Genomic DNA, 6,954 nt, shown 5'->3' on the forward strand with positions numbered 1-6,954 from the left:
CTTACTTTGATTTCACGATTGAGCCTATAAAAGGCACCAACAACTACCTTGCGGATTATCTCTCAAGAGAGCATCTATTAAAACACAAGCTCTCAAAATCCTCAAGTGCTCCAAACAATGCTCCCAATCCTCGACCGGCCCCGACCGCTAGGGAGGTCTCCGCCTCCTCTTCCTCCTAATTGCCTAATCCGGCTTATCCTCAACCAACTAGCTCCTCTAGAGCAAGTTTTTCCGAGGGCAAACACCCAATATCTCAAGCATCTGCACTCACTCCAATGTGTGTAGACAATTACGCCATGGATTTAAGCTTTCAGACGGTATCCAGGCGTCGTCAAGGTTCCTCACAAAGGAACCTAACAATCATATCAATGTCAGATCCCTCAACAACTTTGTTACGTCTAACAAGCGCCACAACATCAAATAGGCCAGCCTCTAAGCATAAATCCTACGCCCAGACGGTTAAACCAGCGATGTTTATGTCACGACCACCGTAGAGGGATGAAAGCCCTTTTGCACAGCGGAAGAAATACAGAGACCTTAACTCAATTTAATTGGGAATCTAAAAAATATCAATACATTGACAAAAGAAATTATAAAACTAATTTTTATGGCTATGGCTAAGCATGGTGAATTAAAAATAAAAGATAGAGAAAAACAAAGAAGAGAAAACTTACGATCATTGACGTCTCTAAATCTACCAAACGCTAATTTGGAGCACCACTGTAACGACCCAACTCCTTATACTGAATCGAAGTCATTACTAAATATAGAACAAGTGGTTTAAGTCATAAAATTTATTAAAAACACATAAGGTTTGAGAAATTTTTATTTATGAAAATTCAAACAAGGTAGTTATGCAAAAATGAAGTTCGTTCTAAAGTCCTACTCGAGCCCTATCTACAAAAAATGGTAAATAGTGAAGAATACTCAAAATTGGGTACTAAAGTCAAAAACAAGGATAAGCGGAAGCGGAAATCCCTATGGCTCGCCACGGTCACTTCTGGTCGCTCGCCAGCTTGCCTTTGCCCTTGCCTCGTCCTCTACCTGAAAACATGACATGAAAAGAGTGAGTATAAAATACTCAGTAAGGAACCCACTACTAGTCCCACTAGGTGCCTGTTAGCTTCCTGTCAGAGTCCTGTAACTGGTACCCAATCTCTGGCACGTTCCCGAACACGTGCAACATGCGCTCCCGTAGGAACGTAACTCTGGTCTTCGGTGCCCCGGGGGACGCCTAGGACAATCGGGATGCGAGGACCCCGTCGAGTCACTCGAGTCATATCTATATCCATGCTAGACTGGTGTCCCGTCGGACCGCACAGTCCTAAATAGGTGGTGATCCCGAAGGACACCCATGCAGGTACGACTCTAACAGGTTAAGCTAACAGGTACCCTAATCGCAGTATGCATACACATGGCATGATCATATAACATAACAGATAAATCATCATTACACTCTCCATCTCGACACCGTCGTACAGCCATAACAGTCCTTTTCATCACAACATCATGCTATAATATAACCATATCACCAATCGCACCATACTATCATTAATTTCATGCATCGTACAGTCTAGTCCTCAACATGCACAATTGAAGGTATACGTGACCTCATAATTCTAAACATGGAGCTAGTAGTAGAAATCTCTTACCTGGAGATTTACTTGACGAGTCCTAACCGCGAGGCAGTATGCTTTCCAAGCGACGAGGTCCTAACTGTTTAATATGCCAAAATTCGTAATTAGGTCACCAACGACTAACGGTTCAAGACTCATTTGAAATGACTTACCCTAGAAAGAGGTTGCAGTGCTCGAGCCCCTACTGAAGAAATCCCACGCTGCAGCAATTACTTGGTCCACGACGTCCCTTAAGGAAATAATTTAATTTAGTCCCGAATTAAATTACTTAGCGTCCGAAACATTGAGTCTTACCGGGTAATGCCACAATAATTAATTTAATTACCAAAATTTAGGTGGATGGAGCCAAATTAGTCTTGGCGGCTCGGCTGGAAAAGGACAGGGACCGGCTCGGCTTGGAGGTTGAAGATCGGCTCGGCTCGCGGTGCAAACAGGCGCGGCTCGTGGTGCAGACAGGCGCGGCTCGGCTTGGTACAGAGGCTACGCACGTGCGGCTCGCACGTGGGCGCTGCTCGGTTCGCGGGTGCACGCGGCTCGGGTTCTGGGTCGGAGGCACGCGGCGCGGGCCGGGCCTCGGGTTACGGAGCGGACTTCGGCCGGGTCGGGTCCTCACGCGACGAGGCGCTGGTTTTCGGATCTGGGTGGCGCGACGGCTGCAGGTGGTCCGGCTACACCACGGCTTCGCTCGGCGATGACTGCAGACGGACGCTCGGCTGCGCTGCGTCGGATCGACGCGGCGCGACGCGGCTGGCTGACGGATCGACTGCGGATCGCGAAGGGTGACGCGGCTCGGCTTCGGGCGACGGTTGCGAGAGGCGGCTCCTCCGACAGACGCTCGACGTGCGCAGATCGGCTTGGACGATTCTTCCGACGCGGCTGGAAGCTCGGCGATGGCTCGGTTTTTTACTGCAGACTTGGCTGCGCAGCTGAACAAAGAGGGGGAGGCTTGGCGGCTCAGGTTCGCGGCGGCGGCGGCGGCGTGCGGCGGCTAGGGTTTGATAAATAATAATTTGTTTTTTTTTTCTTCTTCTCTTTTCTTTTCCCCTTTCTTTCTTTGATTTTTTTTTCTGTTCTTCTTTACGCACGAGCCCCAAGGCTTTTTATAAGACAATAACTCTTTTCTTTTCCTTTTAAATAACCCAAATCAACCACCTCCTCTCTCTCTCCAAATCTCACCAAAATCAACCAATCTTTAGTTTAATAAAACTTCCCCAATTATTTCCAAATAAAAAAAATACTTATTATCTTAAACAAAAAAAAAAGATTCCAAACCTTAACTAATCGAAATTTCAAAATGATAAGGTTCTTCCAATAAATTTGAATTTCCCATAACCACACTTAAATATTAATGACAATGAACAAAAAAAAATCGAATTTGTTGGACGTTAATATCTTCCCTCCTTAGAAAACTTTCGTCCTCGAAAGTTCTAATCCTCGAACAGCTCGGGGTACTGGGCTCTCATGTCCTCTTCTTTCTCCCACGTGGCCTCTTCCACTCCATGGTTCTGCCAAAGGATCTTGACCAGTGGAATTTCTCGACTGCGAAGCTTCTTGACCTCCCTTGCCAGGACCTCGACAGGCTGTTCTTCGTAGCTCAAGTTCTCGCTAATCTGTAGTGGTTCGAAGTCCACCACATGTGTTGGGTCTGCGACATATTTCCTCAGCATGGAGACATGGAATACGTCGTGCACTGCAGCAAAAGATGGGGGTAGCGCCAAGCGATAAGCCACGGGGCCAATCCGCTCCAGTATCTCAAACGGCCCTACGAAGCGTGGACTCAGCTTCCCCTTCTTCACGAACCTCAGAACACCCTTCATAGGTGCTACCTTCAGAAAGACCATGTCTCCCACTTCAAACTCGAGGTCCTTACGTCGTACATCAGCATAACTCTTCTGTCTGCTCTGTACTGTCAACATACGAGCTCGGATCTTCTGTATGGCTGCGTTGGTAGTCTGCACTAACTCGGGGCCTAGCATCCTCTGCTCTCCAACCTCGCCCCAGTAGACAGGGGATCTACAGCACTTGCCATACAGAGCCTCGAACGGTGCCATACCGATAGTAGCCTGGTAGCTGTTATTATAGGCAAACTCCATCAGATGCAGATGAGAGTCCCAACTTCCTGAAAACTCTAGCACGCAGGCCCGCAGCATATCTTCCAAAATCTGGTTCAATCTCTCTGTCTGACCATCAGTCTGAGGGTGGAATGCCGTGCTGAAGTCTAACCTCGTACCTAATGCAAGTTGAAGTCCTTTCCAGAACTTCGATGTGAAACGAGCGTCTCTGTCTGAAATGATGGATATGGGTACTCCATGTAGTCTCACAATCTCTGTCATATATAACTGCCCCCACTTACTGGCAGTGCAAGTGGATTTCCCTGGCACGAAATGGGCCGACTTCGTGAGTCTGTCGACAACAACCCAGATCACCGTATAGCCCTTTAGGGTCTTGGGCAGTCCCGTAATAAAATCCATCGACACACTCTCCCACTTCCACCCTGGCACACTCAAGGGTTGCAACAACCCGGCTGGACACTGTCTAGGTGCCTTCACCTGCTGGCACACCAAGCACCTGCTGACAAAGTCTGCCACTTCCCTCTTCATGCCCCTCCACCAATAGACACTCCTTAAGTCCTGGTACATCTTCGTACTCCCAGGGTGCATGGTAAACGGAGAACTGTGAGCCTCAGTCAAAAGCTCCGTCTTAACTGCGGTGTCTTCCGGCACACACAGGCGTCCCTCAAACATAAGGCCATCGTCAGCGGATATGGAGAAGTCTTCGCCTTGCCCTGTCTCCACCATACGACGCTTCTCGGCCAAGTAAGGATCATTCCACTGAGCAACGATGATCTTTTGCCTCAAGGTTGGCTGAACTGACAATTGAGCCAACTGTGCGGTAACGTCACCCACTGAGACTGCAATCTCGGCTCTCTCAAAATCCCTGAGTAAGGGGGTCTGCTTGGTGATTAGCGCTGCTGAATGTGCAACCTTCCTACTCAGTGCGTCAGCCACTACATTTGCTTTATCTGGGTGGTATAGGATCTCGCAGTCGTAGTCTTTCACCAACTCGAGCCACCTCCTCTGCCTCATGTTCAACTCCTTCTGAGTGAAGAAGTACTTCAGGCTCTTATGGTCGGTGTAAATCTGTATCTTCTCACCGTACAGGTAGTGCCTCCATATCTTCAGTGCAAAGACTACAGCTGCCAACTCCAAGTCGTGGGTAGCGTAGTTCTGCTCATGAATCTTCAACTGGCGGGAGGCATAAGCAACTACCTTACCTTGCTGCATCAGGACACAGCCCAGTCCCTTCTTGGAGGCATCACTATAGATCACAAAGTTTCCCGACCCATCGGGCACTGTCAGGACTGGTGCAGTCACTAGCTTCTGTTTGAGCTTCTGAAAGCTACTCTCGCATGCTGGGCTCCAGACAAACGGGGTTCCCTAATCGCAGTATGCATACACATGGCATGATCATATAACATAACAGATAAATCATCATTACACTCTCCATCTCGACACCGTCGTACAGCCATAACAGTCCTTTTCATCACAACATCATGCTATAATATAACCGTATCACCAATCGCACCATACTATCATTAATTTCATGCATCGTACAGTCTAGTCCTCAACATGCACAATTGAAGGTATACGTGACCTCATAATTCTAAACATGGAGCTAGTAGTAGAAATCTCTTACCTGGAGATTTACTTGACGAGTCCTAACCGCGAGGCAGTATGCTTTCCAAGCGACGAGGTTCTAACTGTTTAATATGCCAAAATTCGTAATTAGGTCACCAACGACTAACGGTTCAAGACTCATTTGAAATGACTTACCCTAGAAAGAGGTTGCAGTGCTCGAGCCCCTACTGAAGAAATCCCACGCTGCAGCAATTACTTGGTCCACGACGTCCCTTAAGGAAATAATTTAATTTAGTCCCGAATTAAATTACTTAGCGTCCGAAACATTGAGTCTTACCGGGTAATGCCACAATAATTAATTTAATTACCAAAATTTAGGTGGATGGAGCCAAATTAGTCTTGGCGGCTCGGCTGGAAAAGGACAGGGACCGGCTCGGCTTGGAGGTTGAAGATCGGCTCGGCTCGCGGCGCAAACAAGCGCGGCTCGTGGTGCAGACAGGCGCGGCTCAGCTTGGTACAGCGGCTACGCACGTGCGGCTCGCACGCGGGCGCTGCTCGGCTCGCGGGTGCACGCAGCTCGGGTTCTGGGTCAAAGGCACGCGGCGCGGGTCGGGCCTCGGGTTACGGAGCGGACTTTGGCCGGGTCGGGTCCTCACGCGACGAGGCGCTGGTTTTCGGATCCGGGTGGCGCGACGGCTGCGGGTGGTCCGGCTACACCACGGCTTCGCTCGGCGATGGCTGCAGACGGACGCTCGGCTGCGCTGCGTCGGATCGATGCGGCGCGACGCAGCTGGCTGACGGATCGGCTGCGGATCGCGAAGGGTGACGCGGCTCGGCTTCGGGCGACGGTTGCGAGAGGCGGCTGCTCCGACAGACGCTCGGCGTGCGCGGATCGGCTTGGACGATTCTTCCGACGCGGCTGGAAGCTCGGCGATGGCTCGGTTTTTTACTGCAGACTTGGCTGCGCTGCTGAACAAAGAGGGGGAGGCTTGGCGGCTCAGGTTCGCGGCGGCGGCGACGGCGTGCGGCGGCTAGGGTTTGATAAATAATAATTTGTTTTTTTTTTCTTCTTCTCTTTTCTTTTCCCCTCTTTCTTTCTTTGATTTTTTTTCTGTTCTTCTTTACGCACGAGCCCCAAGGCTTTTTATAAGACAATAACTCTTTTCTTTTCCTTTTAAATAACCCAAATCAACCACCTCCTCTCTCTCTCCAAATCTCACCAAAATCAACCAATCTTTAGTTTAATAAAACTTCCCCAATTATTTCCAAATAAAAAATATACTTATTATCTTAAACAAAAAAAAAAGATTCCAAACCTTAATTAATCGAAATTTCAAAATGATAAGGTTCTTCCAATAAATTTGAATTTCCCATAACCACACTTAAATATTAATGACAATGAACAAAAAAAAAATCGAATTTGTTGGACGTTACAACCACCACTTGAAAACCTTCATATTCTTTGGATTGAGATGGTTCGTGGGAACCAAATGGGAAGGAGGGAATTATTAGAGAGAGAAAAAAATTCAAGATAAAATGACGTACGAAAAAATCATAGAACTCTTCTGTGAATCATACCAGTAACTTTTGAAGAAGAGGGAAGTTGAGAGAAAAATGGAAACATGGGAAAACCACCCACGTTTCCTATTAATTTAATAAATTAATATTAAATTAATATT

The 6,954-nt window shown here is 47.9% G+C and overlaps 1 long non-coding RNA gene across 2 annotated transcripts; it reads right to left on the reverse strand.

Annotated features, from left to right (window-relative positions):
• Nucleotides 1-933: 933 nt before the first annotated feature.
• Nucleotides 934-5,515, reverse strand: LOC127148539 (uncharacterized). Of its 2 annotated transcripts, none has more exons than XR_007819581.1 (3): nucleotides 5,471-5,515; nucleotides 1,653-1,716; nucleotides 934-1,044 (listed from the first exon to the last, which is right to left on the reverse strand). It is a non-coding gene; the product is annotated as an uncharacterized LOC127148539 (long non-coding RNA). The 2 variants fall into 2 exon arrangements; XR_007819580.1 differs by lacking the exon at nucleotides 5,471-5,515 and adding an exon at nucleotides 1,790-1,834.
• Between the last annotated feature and the right edge of the window lie 1,439 nt (nucleotides 5,516-6,954).

This window comes from Cucumis melo, chromosome 3 (assembly GCF_025177605.1).
Source record: "Cucumis melo cultivar AY chromosome 3, USDA_Cmelo_AY_1.0, whole genome shotgun sequence".
NCBI classification, from domain to species: domain Eukaryota; kingdom Viridiplantae; phylum Streptophyta; class Magnoliopsida; order Cucurbitales; family Cucurbitaceae; genus Cucumis; species Cucumis melo.